The sequence below is a fragment of the Macaca fascicularis genome, chromosome 13 (assembly GCF_037993035.2).
Source record: "Macaca fascicularis isolate 582-1 chromosome 13, T2T-MFA8v1.1".
NCBI classification, from domain to species: Eukaryota; Metazoa; Chordata; class Mammalia; order Primates; family Cercopithecidae; genus Macaca; species Macaca fascicularis.
Window position 1 is genome coordinate 92,166,059 of NC_088387.1, and position 15,087 is coordinate 92,181,145.

General features: G+C 44.8%; 1 protein-coding gene and 1 long non-coding RNA gene across 2 annotated transcripts in view; both read left to right on the forward strand.

Moving 5' to 3' along the window:
- Window positions 1-15,087, forward strand: part of ALK (ALK receptor tyrosine kinase) — a 979,633-nt gene that overhangs the window by 115,708 nt on the left and 848,838 nt on the right. The gene's annotated exons all lie outside the window — the stretch shown is intronic.
- On the forward strand, window positions 8,899-13,701 carry LOC141408394 (uncharacterized). The gene is made up of 2 exons (XR_012422751.1): window positions 8,899-9,702; window positions 9,940-13,701. It is a non-coding gene; the product is annotated as an uncharacterized lncRNA (long non-coding RNA).

Here is a 15,087-nt window from a genome sequence, read left to right on the forward strand (position 1 = left end):
AGTGCTGTCGGATGGGGTGGGATGGGGAGTGAGGAGGCTGCTTCCTGCCCATCACAGCCTCTGGCTTGGTCCCTGGTTCTCCCCTCTCCTCTGTGCCTCCTGCTTTTCACTGCCTTTTCTGTCAGAAATCCTTCAATCCATCCTTCCTTCCTCCCTTCCTCCCTTCCTCCCTTCCTCTCTTCCTTCTTGCTTTCTTCTTTCAACAGAGTTTCACTCTTGTTGCCCGGGCTGGAATGCAATGGCTCGATCTTGGCTCACTGCAACCTCCGCCTCCTGGGTTCAAGTGGTCCTCCCACCTCAGCTTCCCGAGTAGCTGGGATTACAGGCGCCAGCCACCACACCCGGCTAATTTTTTGTATTTTTAGTAGAGACAGGGTTTCTTTTTTTTTTTTTTTTTTTTTTTGAGACGGAGTCTCTCTCTGCCGCCCGTGCTGGAGTGCAGTGGCCGGATCTCAGCTCACTGCAAGCTCCGCCTCCCGGGTTCCCGCCATTCTCCTGCCTCAGCCTCCCGAGTAGCTGGGACTACAGGCGCCGCCACCTCGCCTGGCTAGTTTTTTTGTATTTTTTAATAGAAACGGGGTTTCACCGTGTTAGCCAGGGTGGTCTTGATCTCCTGACCTCATGATCCGCCCGTCTCGGCCTCCCAAAGTGCTGGGATTACAGGCTTGAGCCACCGCGCCCGGCCGAGACAGGGTTTCACCATGTTTGGCAGGCTGGTCTCGAACACCTGACCCCAGGTGATCTGCCTGCCTCAGCCTCCCAAAGTGCTGGGATTACAGGTGTGAGCCACCACACCCAGCCAGGAATTCTTTATTTCTAATGCAGAGATGTCACTCCCTTTCCTGAGCCCTTGGTTCCAGTCATATCCATGCCCTACAGGATGTACATAGCTCAGGGGAGCTTCTGGGGTTGGGGGGTCCTACCAAGGAATCTCTCTCTAAGAGGTGATGTGGTACCAGTTCCTTTTAAACATTTTGAAGTGGATATCATTATTCCTGCTTCACACTTGAGGAGACTGAGGCCTGACCTCAGTTTGGAGAAGGAAGGGACTAGGTTAAAGTCCTACCTCCAGCAAGGAGAAGATCTGGGTCTCAAACCCAGGCCTTCTGCCTCCACATCCATCGCTCTTTGTACCATCAAAGGGCGGAAACTCAAAGTGAATGGCCGGGGGTTTGTAGAATCCTGGTGATTTCCACTTGGCTTCTCAAGACAATGCCTAGCCCAGGCTGAAAAGCATAACTAGCTCAGCCATGGATTCAGGCTCACCCCATGCTGGCCCATGGCATCCAGCTCAGGTCTGAGGCTGATTTGTACCCTGGAGTGGTCGGTGGGTATTAAACCTCTCTTGGAAGGCCAGGAGAGGACTTAAATGGCTGGGCCTTCACATTTATTTTCCTCTCTTCCCTTGGCTTTTTGTGGGGCTGAGCCTATCATTAATCAGGCTGTGAAGCAAAGGAAATAAAACACTGCCTTGGAAAGAGCTCTTATTTGTTTAGAATTGAAAAAAAAAATAACAAGCCAGAAAAGACTGAAACATGTTTCCAATATACTGAATTTGATTATCTGTCTGTGCACAAAGGGACACAGTCATTTGAAATTAAAGTTTAGACAGTTGGCAAGTTTGTTTGACGAATCGATTGTGATGGGAGGAGCCCCCACCAACCCCAATGCCGAACTTCCTTCCTCTCCTCTCTGTACATTCTGAGCATTTTGTTAATTGCTCTGATTGTTCGGTGCCACTGTGTTACAAGCTCTGGGGAGGGACAGAACTGAAGAAGTCCAATGTGTCTTCATCATAAGGGCTTGAACAAGGGAGTCCCCAGTGTCTACCCAAGGTGGTGATCATTGGACCCGCCAGCAGCTCCACCACAATTGCGTTTGACTTTATTGTGAATTTCAATCAGAAATACAAGCCTCATCCATCGAGGAGCAAAGACACGTGCATTGTTCAGACGGCAGAGCAGAACGCAGGCCAGTGGGAAGCAGAGGATGTTATTATTGTTCTCTAGGGCAGCTCAGAGAGGAGAAAGCCTGGCAGTGAGTGCACAGGAAGCAGAAACTGGCAGATATAATCCAGCAATATGAACACTGGGATATGTTGTTCAGTACTTTGAGTTGCAAAATAAAATCCCGGTGGACAGGGTACCCCTCTTCCCCTGAACTCATGCCCTCCCTTTCCTCACACTGCAGCATTCATACTGAGGGCTCTTTTGCCCTGCAGCATCCGGAACAGTTGATTATGCCCCTGTCTTGTTTTGGAGCCTGCAGGGACTCCCTGATGCTGAGGGAACAGTTAACTTGGCATTCAAGTTCCCTTTACCACCTGCTCCTCAACTTGGCCCCACCTGCCTTCTCCACCTATTGCCTGTGTGTCCCTTCTTGCACCTGCATTTTAGCCAGATGCAACTGCTGTCTTCTCCATAACCACTTTTCCTCCTTGTTCAGTTCATGCCTTTTCTTTCTTTTATTCTTGAAATGCCCTACATTTCATCTTTGCATGCCCCCATTCTTCTCATGATTTTGGAGCCCTGGTACAATGACACTGCCTTCTTTGATTTCTCCCCTCTTTGCTCCTCCTCTGGACTTGAACAGTCGGGAGTCTTTCTTCTCACAACATACATCACCTTCTACTTCATATCGCACTGGCTTGGTAAGATTTCTTTTCCACATGCTTTATCTGATATGTTCTTTGAAAGCAGGGGTAAGAGATTCCTTGTTGTATCCACTCTGGGTATAGGCAGGATGCCTTGGGCAGAGTAGACACCCAAAAATGTTTGATGAATGAATGAATGAGAGACTTATTGAAGCAAGGGTTAGCAGTCTTTGGCTCAGGTTGGTACTCAATGCATTCATCTGTCCATCCTTTCCTTCCTTCTCTCTATTCCCTCTTTTGCTTTTTCCTCTCCTCTTTACCTTCTCCTTTTCCTCTTTTTATTTCATTTAACCCCAAGCCTTGACACTCTACACAGCTCTGCTGGGCATACCCTATCTCTGCAGGTTGCTGGTTTCTGCTACAGGGGTGTTTCCTATGGTGCCAGACCACTTTTCAAGAACAACAGCAACAAAGAACCTGCACACTCAAGGTGGTTTTGTCTCAAGGAAGTGGGGTCTCTTTTCCATGTGATGCTTGTCTGCTATGGAGACTACTCTTTGAAATGATGCATTCGTGGAGCATTTCTTTCTCTCTGAGACGTGGCAAGTGTTCTTCCCTGACCAGGGTCTCCGTTCATCTCCAAAGGTGGGTTAGGCATGGAGGAGGCAAGCTGGCACAGCACCGAGTAGCAGCCAAGCCTCTCTCCTTGCTCAGATCTCGCCACAAACCCCAGCTCCCGCTCTGGCCAGGATTACTGGGTCATGGCTGTTTGGCTTAAAGCAGCAGATCAGTGAGGCACTAGGAAAAGAGCACCAGGTGGGCTTGCCTGTGGCTCTGCCACACAGTCGGACGTGGGGGAAAACTGCCAACATCAAGGGAGCTCAGTTTCCTCTTCTGCACATGGGGTGGGAAGAGTTAGATGGTCTCTGGGATCTTTTTGAGGTCAAATCTCCAGAATTCCCAATTTGAGATTCCAGATGCATCTGGAGACTGCAGTGGCTCAGCCTGAGTGGGGCCAGGAGGTGGCAGCACCTGCTCTGTTTCGAGCCCGATGCAGCCGCAGGGGCTGGGCTGTCACTTCTGTAGGGCTGGGGTGTACATCATGCTCCACTCCCACTGGACTCTTTTATTACATTTCACTGCAAGTTGTTTGTAGTCAGCTGGGTCATGAGACGGTCGCAGCAAGATTACCAAGCCCTGGGTACAGGGGATATTTACTGCCCCCTCTCTGACTTCACCTGGCATGACACACGCAGGCCAGGACACAATCATCCGCAACAAGGCCCCAGTGACAGGCTCATATCCGGGAGCTCCTTGACGCAGGCTTGGGTCTCCCCGAGGGTAAAATGAGAGCTGCATCCATGAGTAAGCACATGTGGTCACCCACTCAGAATGAGCATGCCTGTCTCCCAGGGCCCATGTGCTTCCTCCAATAGCTGCATTTGCTCAGGGCAAAAATGGAAATTCCTAATGCCAGGCATGACTGATCCTAGCCAGAGAAAATGATCAAGGGTTGTTCATCAAACTTTTGGGGAGCTTTTACTAAATGGACATGGACACAGACACTTAAAATGTAATAGAATGTCTGAATTGCATGGAACTGTACACATGATCTAGTTCAGTGGTTCTCAATCCCAGCGGGCACCACCACTGAAGCTTGTTAGAAATGTATATTCCTAGACCCAGCTCTAACTCCATCGAATAAGAATGTCTGGTGCTGGAACCTAGGAATTGGTATTTTATTTTATTTTATTTTTTGAGACAGAGTCTCACTCTGTTGCCCAGGCTGGAGTTCAGTGGCGTGATCTCGGCTCACTGCAAGCTCCGCCTCCCAGGTTCATGCCATTCTCCTGCCTCAGCCTCCCGAGTAGCTGGGACTCCAGGCACCCACCACCATGCCCGGCTAATTTTTTGTATTTTTAGTAGAGACGGGGTTTCACTATGTTAGCCAGGATGGCCTTGATCTCCTGACCTCATGATCCGCCCGCCTCGGCCTCCCAAAGTGCTGGGATTACAGGTGTGAGCCACTGTGCCCGGCAGGAATCGGTATTTTTAACAAACTTCTCCGGTATGTCTAATGTAGCTTGTCTGCAGAAAGGCATTTAGGACTCACCATCTAGTCTATCCCTGGCATTCAGGGAGCTTGTTAGCAAACTCTTGCTCCCCTTTGCTTCCTACTCTCCCTCCTGGAATCAGAATCCCTGGTCGGGGGATAGCACCATGATTCAACAAGCCCTTCAGGAGAAGGGTGACCAACTTGGCTCAGTTTGCCTGGCACTGTCATGGTTTTACCACTGAAATGCCAATATCACAGGACCTCCCTCAGTCCTGGGACTACTGGAATGGTTGGCTACCTCTTAAGGTGATTTTTATGCACTCTAAAGTTTGAGAAGCACTGGAAACAATTTACTGCACAGTTGAGGAAACTGGAGCCAGGAAAAGAAGCAGCTTGCCCATGGACAAGCAGTGAATTAGCAGTACAGACAGGGCAAGGCTTCCAGTCCAACATCCTTGCTACTCCTGGAAATATTTTGCTCTAAGTAGCTGCTTCACTCTTTCCTACTCTCCACTAGGAGCTAACCCTGGAGGAGCTCATTATGGAGTGGCCATATTCGAGGTGAATAATCTGTATTCTGTGGCCTTATTTGAGTGAGGCGTGCACAATGACAGGTGCAGGTACCATTACACTTTAATGAATTCTACTGGGGCTTCTCTTGGCCCACGTGGGGAAAGTAATTTACAATTTAATGTATTTCCATTTGGCCATAATCCCCGGGATAACAGCATTACTGAAATGGAAAATCTTTGACAAGGGATTACAACCCAGGGGCTGTGGTACAACCAAGTCAGGATCCTTAGCTGCTACGCTACCTCCAGGGGCTTCCCAGGAGCCCTGGGATAAACCCTAGCATGTCTCCCTTTGTCCTGTCACCAGTGACCACCAAGACTTGCCAAGCTATTCTGATTATCAGCTCCAGGTTTGACTTATTTATTCTGTGGTGCCCATTGCATTACCAGTTAGCTACGAATGGGGTAACAGGCCAGGGGCTCTTGTAATACAGGGGTTCCCAAACTGGAGCATGCATCGGAATTACCTGGAGGGCTCGTTAAAGCATGAGTGCTGGTCCCACCCCCAGAGCAACCGTAGAGTAGCCCATTATGAGCACTTGAGTGACTTTGTCACGTGCTGCTCACAACTGATACCACAAGGCTGGCCTTACTGTCTAAGTCAGGGTACTAGGTGGTTTCTAAAGACTCTCCTAGCAACAAAACTTTTACTTATAAATAAGGTAGGTCTAGCTTTACGTGGGATATAATTTCATCATTACTCTTCTCCCTTCCCCTAAGTGTTCCTGTGTGTAGGCTAACACCTAAAATCCCACAAATAGAGAACAGTTCTTTTGATGTAAATGTTTACCTTCAGCAACACGTAAATATCTAAGGGTAGAGGCGGAAAGAACACTAACATTTATTCAGAATCTTTTTTCGATCCATTTATCACAGGGCGGAAACATTAATGCTTTTCAGTCATTTGTACTTAAAGCCTCTTGATGTTGAGATCTGTGGTTCCAGGGTCTCCTGGTTTTCTTCCCACCTCCCTGGCCATCCTTCCTAACCCCCTTCCCTAGCTCCTCCTCTTCCTGACTTCTTCTTCTTTTTTTTTTTTTTTTTTTGAGATGGAGTTTCGCTCTGCTCTGTCGCCCAGGCTGGAGTGTGGCGCGATCTGTTGCCCAGGCTGGAGTGTAGCGGTGCGATCTCGGCTCACTACAAGCTCCACCTCCCAGGTTCACGCCATTCTCCTGCCTCAGCCTCCCGAGTAGCTGGGACTCCAGGTACCCACCACCACGCCCGGCTAATTTTTTTTTTGTATTTTTAGTAGAGACAGGCTTTCACCATGTTAGTCAGGATGGTCTCGATCTCCTGACCTCATGATCTGCCCGCCTTGGCCTCCCTTCCTGACTTCTTAATATTGGTATGCCCAGGTCTCAGTTCTGGGTTCACTTCTCTTCTCTATCCTCTTAGCTTAAAACCCCTTCAGTGTTCTGATGGAATTAGACCTCCAGCCTGGACCTCTCCTCTAAGCTCCATCTGCCTGACAGCTTCGTGTGGATGTCTGTAGACTCCTCAAATGAAACACACCTAAAGTCACATCACATGATGTATAAAACCTACCTGCTTATTCCATCTCCACTAGTTTTTGTTATGCCCAGACTGTTTGTTCCCCAAAGAAGACCACCAGAGTCCAGAGTCAAAGCCAAGCGGCAAGGATCTTTACTACAAGTTCGAACCTGGTCCCTCCTTTACACAGTATACAAGAGGGCCCCGAACAATGCGAGCATTTGCTTTTTATAGCCCGAAAGTTGCAGGGGAACAAAGAAATTCTTTTGGCTCCTGCGCTTTCAGTAACCTTGAACGGCTGTCTCCTTATCGGAGACTTTCCAGGTGGTGTTTGTACTGGGCTCAGGGAGTTTGAGAGATATATGGTGGTGGGATGGGAGGATGGGATGTGTTTGTGCTAGGCTCAGGGAGTTTTGAGCCCGGGGCTGAGGAATGTGCCCAGCTCCTTTCATTTTCATCTCCTTAGCCTAGGCCATCATCGTCATCTATCTTCTTTTTTTTTTTTTTTTTTTTTTTTGAGACGGAGTCTCGCTCTGTCCCCCAGGCTGGAGTGCAGTGGCCGGATCTCAGCTCACTGCAAGCTCCGCCTCCCGGGTTTACGCCATTCTCCTGCCTCAGCCTCCCAAGTAGCTGGGACTACAGGCGCCCACCACCTCGCCCGGCTGGTTTTTTGTAATTTTTAATAGAGACGGGGTTTCACCATGTTAGCCAGGATGGTCTCGATCTCCTGACCTCGTGGTCCGCCTGTCTCGGCCTCCCAAAGTGCTGGGATTACAGGCTTGAGCCACCGCGCCCGGCCCGTCATCTATCTTCTAGACAGTACAATGGTGTCCTACTACTTTATTCCACACAGTGGCCAGAAAGATGTTCTTAAAATGAAAAGCAGATGGTCTCTCCCCTCCTGAGAACCTTCCAGAGGTTCACATCTAAACTCCTTGCCATAGCCCGCAAGCCTGGTGAGATCTATTTCTAATCTATCCCTCCAGCATTATTAAGCCATGTCCCCAGCAGCTCATACACTCCAGCCATGTGCTGTCTTTTGATTTCTGGAACACAAGCTTTATGCCACTTCTGTATGTGTTGTTCCCTCTGCTTGGAAGGTGTGCTCTTTTGCTGTCTTGCCATGGCTGGCTCCTTCTCATCATTCAGTTTCAGCCTAAACATCACTGTCTGAAAACATACTTCTCTGACCAGCCTATAGTAAGTAGATATCCCATGCCTTATCACTCTTTTCTGTTTATATTTGTCTTTGTAATCTGGAATTATTTTATGCTTCCAGTCTGATTCCTTGTCTCTCATCCTGCTCCTCCATTGGGCTGTGGGCTCTGCAAGGCAGGATGTTGGTGGTGAAGCTGCTGACTGCATTGCCTGGTGCACACAGCAGGCCCTTAGAGAATGAGTGAGTCGGTCTGATCCCATCTGGAAGAATAATAACCCTGCTCAGGGCGACCAACCAGGGCTAGGAGGGAGAGGAGCAGAGGAAGAGAAAGAAGGTTCAGACATGAGAAGCCAGGAGCGAGCTCTCAAGTCACAAAGATCATTATGGTTTGTTATAATAAGTACAAGAATAGCTGTATGCACAATTTCCCATAGACGCACAGAAGAGGCATCCGAACCCAGCCTGTGTGGTCAGAGGAAGTTTCTGGAAGGAAGTGACACCCAAACAGAAATGGACACTTTGAATGGGAATTAGTTAACTGAAAAATAGGAGATGGGGTGCAGTAGTTTATTTATTTGCTCTATAAACACTGACTGTGATCTACTCTGTGATGGGCACTATGTTGGTCACATGTCTCCTTCTTTCAGAGCTACCCTGGAAATTGCCAGTTGGTGGTAAAGACTAAGCCTGAGAGTGAGCCACAGAAGCAGCATGGTATAGTGATGTAAAGCATGAATTCTGAGCAGACAGAATTGAAATTAGTTTTAAATCCGCGCTTTTACCACTCATTATGTGACCATGAGCAAGTTGCCGCAACTCCCTTCCACTGCATTTTCTCATCTTGGGGGAGCAATAGTGCTTAGTAGTCTTGTGAGGATACAAGGAAAAATTTTATTAATGCATTTAGCATGAAACTTGGCACATAGCAAACACTCAGTAAATAACATTGCCACTATCATTATCATGGTATTAGATTGTATGATTAGCCTTAACTATTGTCTTCTTCCTTCTGAGTTAAAGGATCATACATCCTCTCCCCTTGCTGTATGACTCACAGCATCTCTCTGTTGAAGGAGGGTACATTCCCAGTCCAAAGATAATATCCCTGGTCATGTATGACATGTGTTGGTCAATAGACTGTGAGAGGATGGGACGTGTGCCATGTCTGAGTAGAAGTTTTAAGAGGCATCCCGTGTTTCCACTGTGAGAATATCATGCCATAGATTGGGACTGCACCCTCAGCCTGGATCCTAAAATGAGAAGGCACAGGCAGCAGGGCTCACCTGTAGCCACTGACATGTGAAATGAGAAGAAAATTAAGTGTTGGTTGTTGTAAGCCACTGAAATTTTGCAGTTGTTCGTTATTGCAGCAATAATATCATCTTCTTGTAGGAGTGGAGAGTGAGGAAAGACGCTTTGGAGAAAAGGATTCTTAAGTTGAGCACTAAAGATGATAGAAATTCTATTTAGACATAGTGGATGTAGATGGGGAGTATTCCAGGTGGAGGAAAAAGACCTGCAAAAGTTCTTGGATTCAGGAGATAGTACTGCTTACTAGAGGAATGGAAAAGAAGTTCAGAATAGCCGAAGAGCATGAAAGGAAGAGTGGTGATAAGTTCAGCTGGACAGATAGCTAAGGGCTAGGTCATGAAGGGCCTTAGAAGCCATGATAAGAAATTTGCATTTTATCCTAAAAACAAAGTGAGACCATTTCACGATCTGTTTTTGCCTTTAGAAAGATGAGTCTGGCTGACTGCAAAGATTGAGTGAAAGGGGAAGAAGATCATGGAGAAGACTGGCAAGAGTCCAGGGAAAGGATGGGATGCGAGAGGTATTTGGAAAGACTTGGAGCCTCCTGTGTGAGATTTGAGGGGAGGGAGTCAATGACAGAACCGTCTTGGGAGCTGTGGTGGCCTTGATGGAGGGCACAGCAGAGGAGCAGTTGAGGGAAGGCAAGTGAAGACGATAGCTTAGCCATTTGGAGTTGCAGGTGCTTGAGGAATGCTGTGACATTCTAACAACAGCAATGTGCCCAGCTATAAACTACATTGTCCAACTTCCTTTGCAGCGAAAGGCAGCCATTTCACACTCTTTTGAACGAGGAGAAACAAATTGAAGTCTGCTGGGGACTTTAGGAAAAGTTTTGTTTTTATATTACAGGGTGAGTATCCCTTATCCTGAAATCCTTGGTACCAGAGTGTTTGGATTTTGGAATACTTGCATATACATAATATATCCCCCATCTTGGGGATAGGACTCAAGTCTAAACCTGAAATTCATTGATGTTTCATATATTTCTTCTGCACATAGCCCGAAGGTAATTTTGTACAATATTTTAAATTATTTGTGGCTGAAACAAAGTTTGTGTACATGGAACCATCAGAAAGCAAAGGTGTCACTCTCTCAGCAAATCACGGGGGTAATCTATGGTTGTTTGGCCTCACCATAATTCCTGACTCTGAATTTACATGCCATTGATTAGCAATCACTTTCTTATTCTTATTTAAGTACTTAACAGTAAGAAATGTGACATAACATTAGTACAGTGAAAAAGTAATGTGTCAGGGTAACTGAGCAGCACAGTAGCATCACCAGGATACCTGCATCTCGTTACACAACAGCAACCACAAACAATGGCAGGCTTTCCGTCTCCACCTACAGTGTTGTGTTTGGATTAAAAGGTGACCGCACAATCTATTTTATTTTTTTAGGTGAGAAGAAACTGTATATGGTGGTTATTCTTTTTTTTTTTTGAGACAGAGTCTCACTCTGCCGCCCAGGCTGGAGTGCAGTGGCACGATCTTGGCCCACCGCAAGCTCCGCCTCCTGGGTTCATGCCGTTCTCCTGCCTCAGCCTCCTGTGTAGCTGGGACTACAGGATCCTGTATATGGTGGTTATTCTCACATTATACTCTGCTGTAAGACATTTCACATTGACATTGCTGTCCAGTTTCTTCTTTAGCTTGACTTCCTATGCTATGGATAATCATAAATGCTTCCTTTTTTTCTTATCACTGTTAGGAGCATCTGTAGGCCTTTTTGACATGTTCAACAACACTTTTATACCACAGAGTAGAGAATAAGCAAACAACCACAGTGAATAATGTACCTAGGTCTTGGACCCATGTAGGGCATTGTGGAGAACCTGCCATTGGTGCACCCAGCCTGCATTTTGTTACCCTTTTTGGGCATGCTTGCTGGGGGGGAATCTGGGCATGTGCAGAAAGGATGTATATAGCACCTGAAGGGGCTAGGGCAGTCTTTTTCCCCCAAGGAACACTGGACAAACTGTGTGTTGTGCGCTTGGGTTTTGACTGCGACCTGTCACGTGAGGTCAAGTGTGGAGTTTTCCATTTGTGGTATCATGTCGGTGCTCAAAAATGTCCAGATTTTGGACTTCAGATTTTCTGATTAGGGATGCTTAACCTGTGTAGACTCCATCATTTCCTCTTGAATCTTCCCCTATCTGTGTCCTGGAATGAGGATTGTTGGACTAACGTAACCTTGTCAGAACCATGGGGGAAAAGCCAAGGGAATTTCAGAGACCTTGGCCCCAACATCTTCGAGTTACTCGAATACCTGTTGAGCTGAAAATACAGATTTGGGAGGCATCAGCATGTGGGTGGCCAATAATTCTGTAAGAGTGGATGACATATTTTTGGGGACAGTGTGGAGTGAAATGGTCAAAGGGCCAAGGACAGAATCATGAGGAATTATCATCGCAGTGTGATACAAATAACACAGTAATGTACTTTAATCTTGTATTTTCTAAAAATAGAGAACATAGTACAGATAGTGCCAAAGGCCCCCCAAGTTACATCACCAATGCTAGTCCTCTAACTTGATCCCCAGAAATAACCACTTTTTAAATGTTTGGCTTGTATTCTACACAGATTTCCACTTTTACTCCCGCAAACAGAGCAAAAGAGTACTTGTTTCCCCATGTTCTGTCATCATGTGATGTTATAAGACTTAATATTTGGATCATCTGATGAGTGAAAAGTGGCATCATTTAATATTTTCCTGCCTTTTAGTGAGACTGAGCATTTTCTATTTATTTATTCCTTATTTGTAAACCTTCCAAGAACTGTTTTTTTCATATCTGCAGACTATTTTCTGTTGGATAGTTTGTCCTTTCCTTAGAGGGTTTTAGGAGTTCTTTGCATATTCTGAGTACAAGTTCTTTGATAGTATTTGCAAATAGTTTCTTGAAACGATTTGATGCTATATTTTAGTACATAGCACTTGAAAAAGTCAGATTTATCTATCTTTATGATTTTTGATTTTAACATCCTTACCCCAAGGATATAAAAAATTATATTTTCTTTCACTTTTTAAAATAACTTCATTTTACATTTAGGTATTTTGTCCATCTAGAAATTATCTTTATTCATATGAGACAGGTATCTATTTTCCCTTCCCAAATAGAGAGCCTATCTGCTCTAATACCATCTTTTGAGTAATCCATCTTTCCTCTTCTTATTTGAAATGCCACCTCTATCATTTATCACATTCCCTGTACACCAAGGTCTGTTTCTGACTCTGTGTGTTCTATTGGCCTATCTGTTATAACATCAGATACGTTCGATTTACTTCTCTGGATCCATTCTCTACATTTCACCCTGCCCACTGCCCTGGGAAGCGGTATGGCATATACAGACAACTCTCCAGCACCGGCTGAGCCAATGGAGGATCTCCAATAGAAGATGAGGGAGTGAAGAGGATGAGAGTGGGATATTTATTCTCCTGGCTCTCTGCCTGCAGGGCTGCTTGGGGCTGGCTGTGTTCCTCTATTGAAGGTCACATGTCTTCTCAAGGTGGCCCTCTTTTCCCAACTCCTTCCTTCTGGATTCTGGTAACTGCTCTGCCTCTGCCCCTGTAAGCCTTAGGGTGGTAATATCCCCAGTGACGCTTGCTCTGGGGTTCGGCGCTTTTCCTTGTGATTTCCTCGACCCTGTCTATTTCATGTGTAGATAGTCTCTGTATCAAAACCTCCTTGATTCCTCCTAACTGGAATATGCTGTTGGTTTCCAGCTGGGATCCTGATTGATACGGTCACATTGAGATTTTGATTGAGATTGCATTGAATATATAGATTGTTTTGGAGAGAAATGAAATACAGTATAGAATCTCTCCTTCCAATAACATGGTCGATCTTCCTTTATTAACATCTTTTAAAAAATGTCTTTCTATAAAATGGTGTGTTTTTTCTCAAAAAAGGTTTTGCATATTTATGATAGATTTACTTATAGGTAGCTTGTAGCTTTAGTTCCTATAATGATAAGTTTTTTTTCTAAAATATAGTTGGTAAATGCTGGTTTATAGAAAAGTTGTTGATTTTTGTGTAGTGATTTTGCATCTGGATACTTTGCTGAACTCTCAAATAAGTTTCAATAGTTTTCAGTTGATTTTTTTCAGTTTTCTAGGCAGATAATCTCATCTGTAAGTAATGACAATTTTATTTCCTTTTCAATTTTTAAATAACTTTTATTTCTTTCTCTTATATTTTTTCTTGTTTTGGCAACTGGCTAGACCTCTAATACAATGTTGAATAATATTAATGGCAATAAACATTTTTGTGTTGCATGATATTAATAGGTAATTGCACCAAGTTAAAGACTTTAGTTCTGACTTATTTACTAAAAGTTTTAAGAGTAATAAATAGCTGTTGAATTGTATCAAAGGCCTTTTCAGCAGTTGGGAGATAATATTTTAAAAATTGGTCTGTAACAGTTATGCATATAATAATTATATTTGTATTTTTTATTAAAGTTATACATGTTCATTTGTTAAAAATAAGACTTCTAATAAAAATAGCTTTTTATAGTCATTATTTCTCACACTTCTCACTTTCCTGAGTCAGTAATTTCCATTCTTCTGGCTGTTTCTTCTGGGTATTTACCTCCATAGTTTTTAATTACATGCATATACTGCCATTTAAAAAAATTTGTTTGAACATTTTCCTCTACAGATTAGAAGGTTACAAAGTTTATCTTGATTTTTTCAGGTCTTTCTTCCATTTTGACATAATACATAACTGAATATTTTTCTCATGAAGTCTAGAGTTAATTAGTATTTATATTCTTTCTCCGCATATAACAAAAAAGCACGCCTTTATTTGTCTTTCCATTATCCAAACCGCATGTTGCTATTGATTCAAATTTTGAATTCAGATTTTTATTAAAAACCTTTTTTTGTTACAATCAATACTTATTTAGATTTAACAACATATTTTTCTGATTTCTTTCCTTAATATTTCTTCTTTATAAACAGTATTTTAAAATGTTTATTAAATATTGAGTATACACAAAATAAGATGCATGAAATATGTATAAGGTACAAAATAAAAATACAATGAGCACATGAGCACCCAAAATCCAGTGTAAGGAAAGAACATTATGTTATCTTTGAAGTTTTCTCTGTGACTCTCCTTGCCTTTTTTTTTTTTTTTTGAGACGGAGTCTTGCTCTGTAGCCCAGGCTGGAGTGTAGTGGCCGCGATCTCGGCTCACTGCAAGCTCTGCCTCCTGGGTTCACGCTATTCTTCTGCCTCAGCCTCCCGAGTAGCTGGAACTACAGGCGCCCGCCACCACGCCTGGCTAATTTTTGTGTATTTTTAGTAGAGACTGGGTTTCACCATGTTAGCCACGATGGTCTCGATCTCCTGACCTCGTGATTCGCCCGCCTGGCCCTCCCAAAGTGTTGGGATTACAGGCGTGAGCCACCGCGCCCAGCCGACTCTCCTTGCTTTTTTCCTCTTCACCCACCCAAGCATTCCCCACAAATTTGTGTTTGTCATTCCCTTCCTTTCCTGTATAATTTTGCCCCTTACACTTTTTTTTTTTTTTGAAACGGAGTCTTGCTCTGTCACTCAGGCTGGAGTGCAGTGGCGCGATCTCACCTCACTGCAACCTCCGCCTCCCGGGTTCAAGCGATTCATCTGTCTCAGCCTCCTGAGTAACTGGGATTTCAGGTGCCCACCACAATGCCTGGCTAGTTATTGTATTTTCAGTAAAGACAGGTTTTTGCCATGTTGGCCAGGCTGGTTTGGAACTCCCGACCTCAAGGGATCCACCGGCCTCAGCCTCCCAAAATGCTGGGATTACAGGCGTAAGCCACCGCGCCCGGCCCCCTTACACTATAAATTGTGATTTTTATCTGCAAGTGATATAAAAGTATCTGGTTTCTTTTTAATATCTGAATAAATAGAATCATCC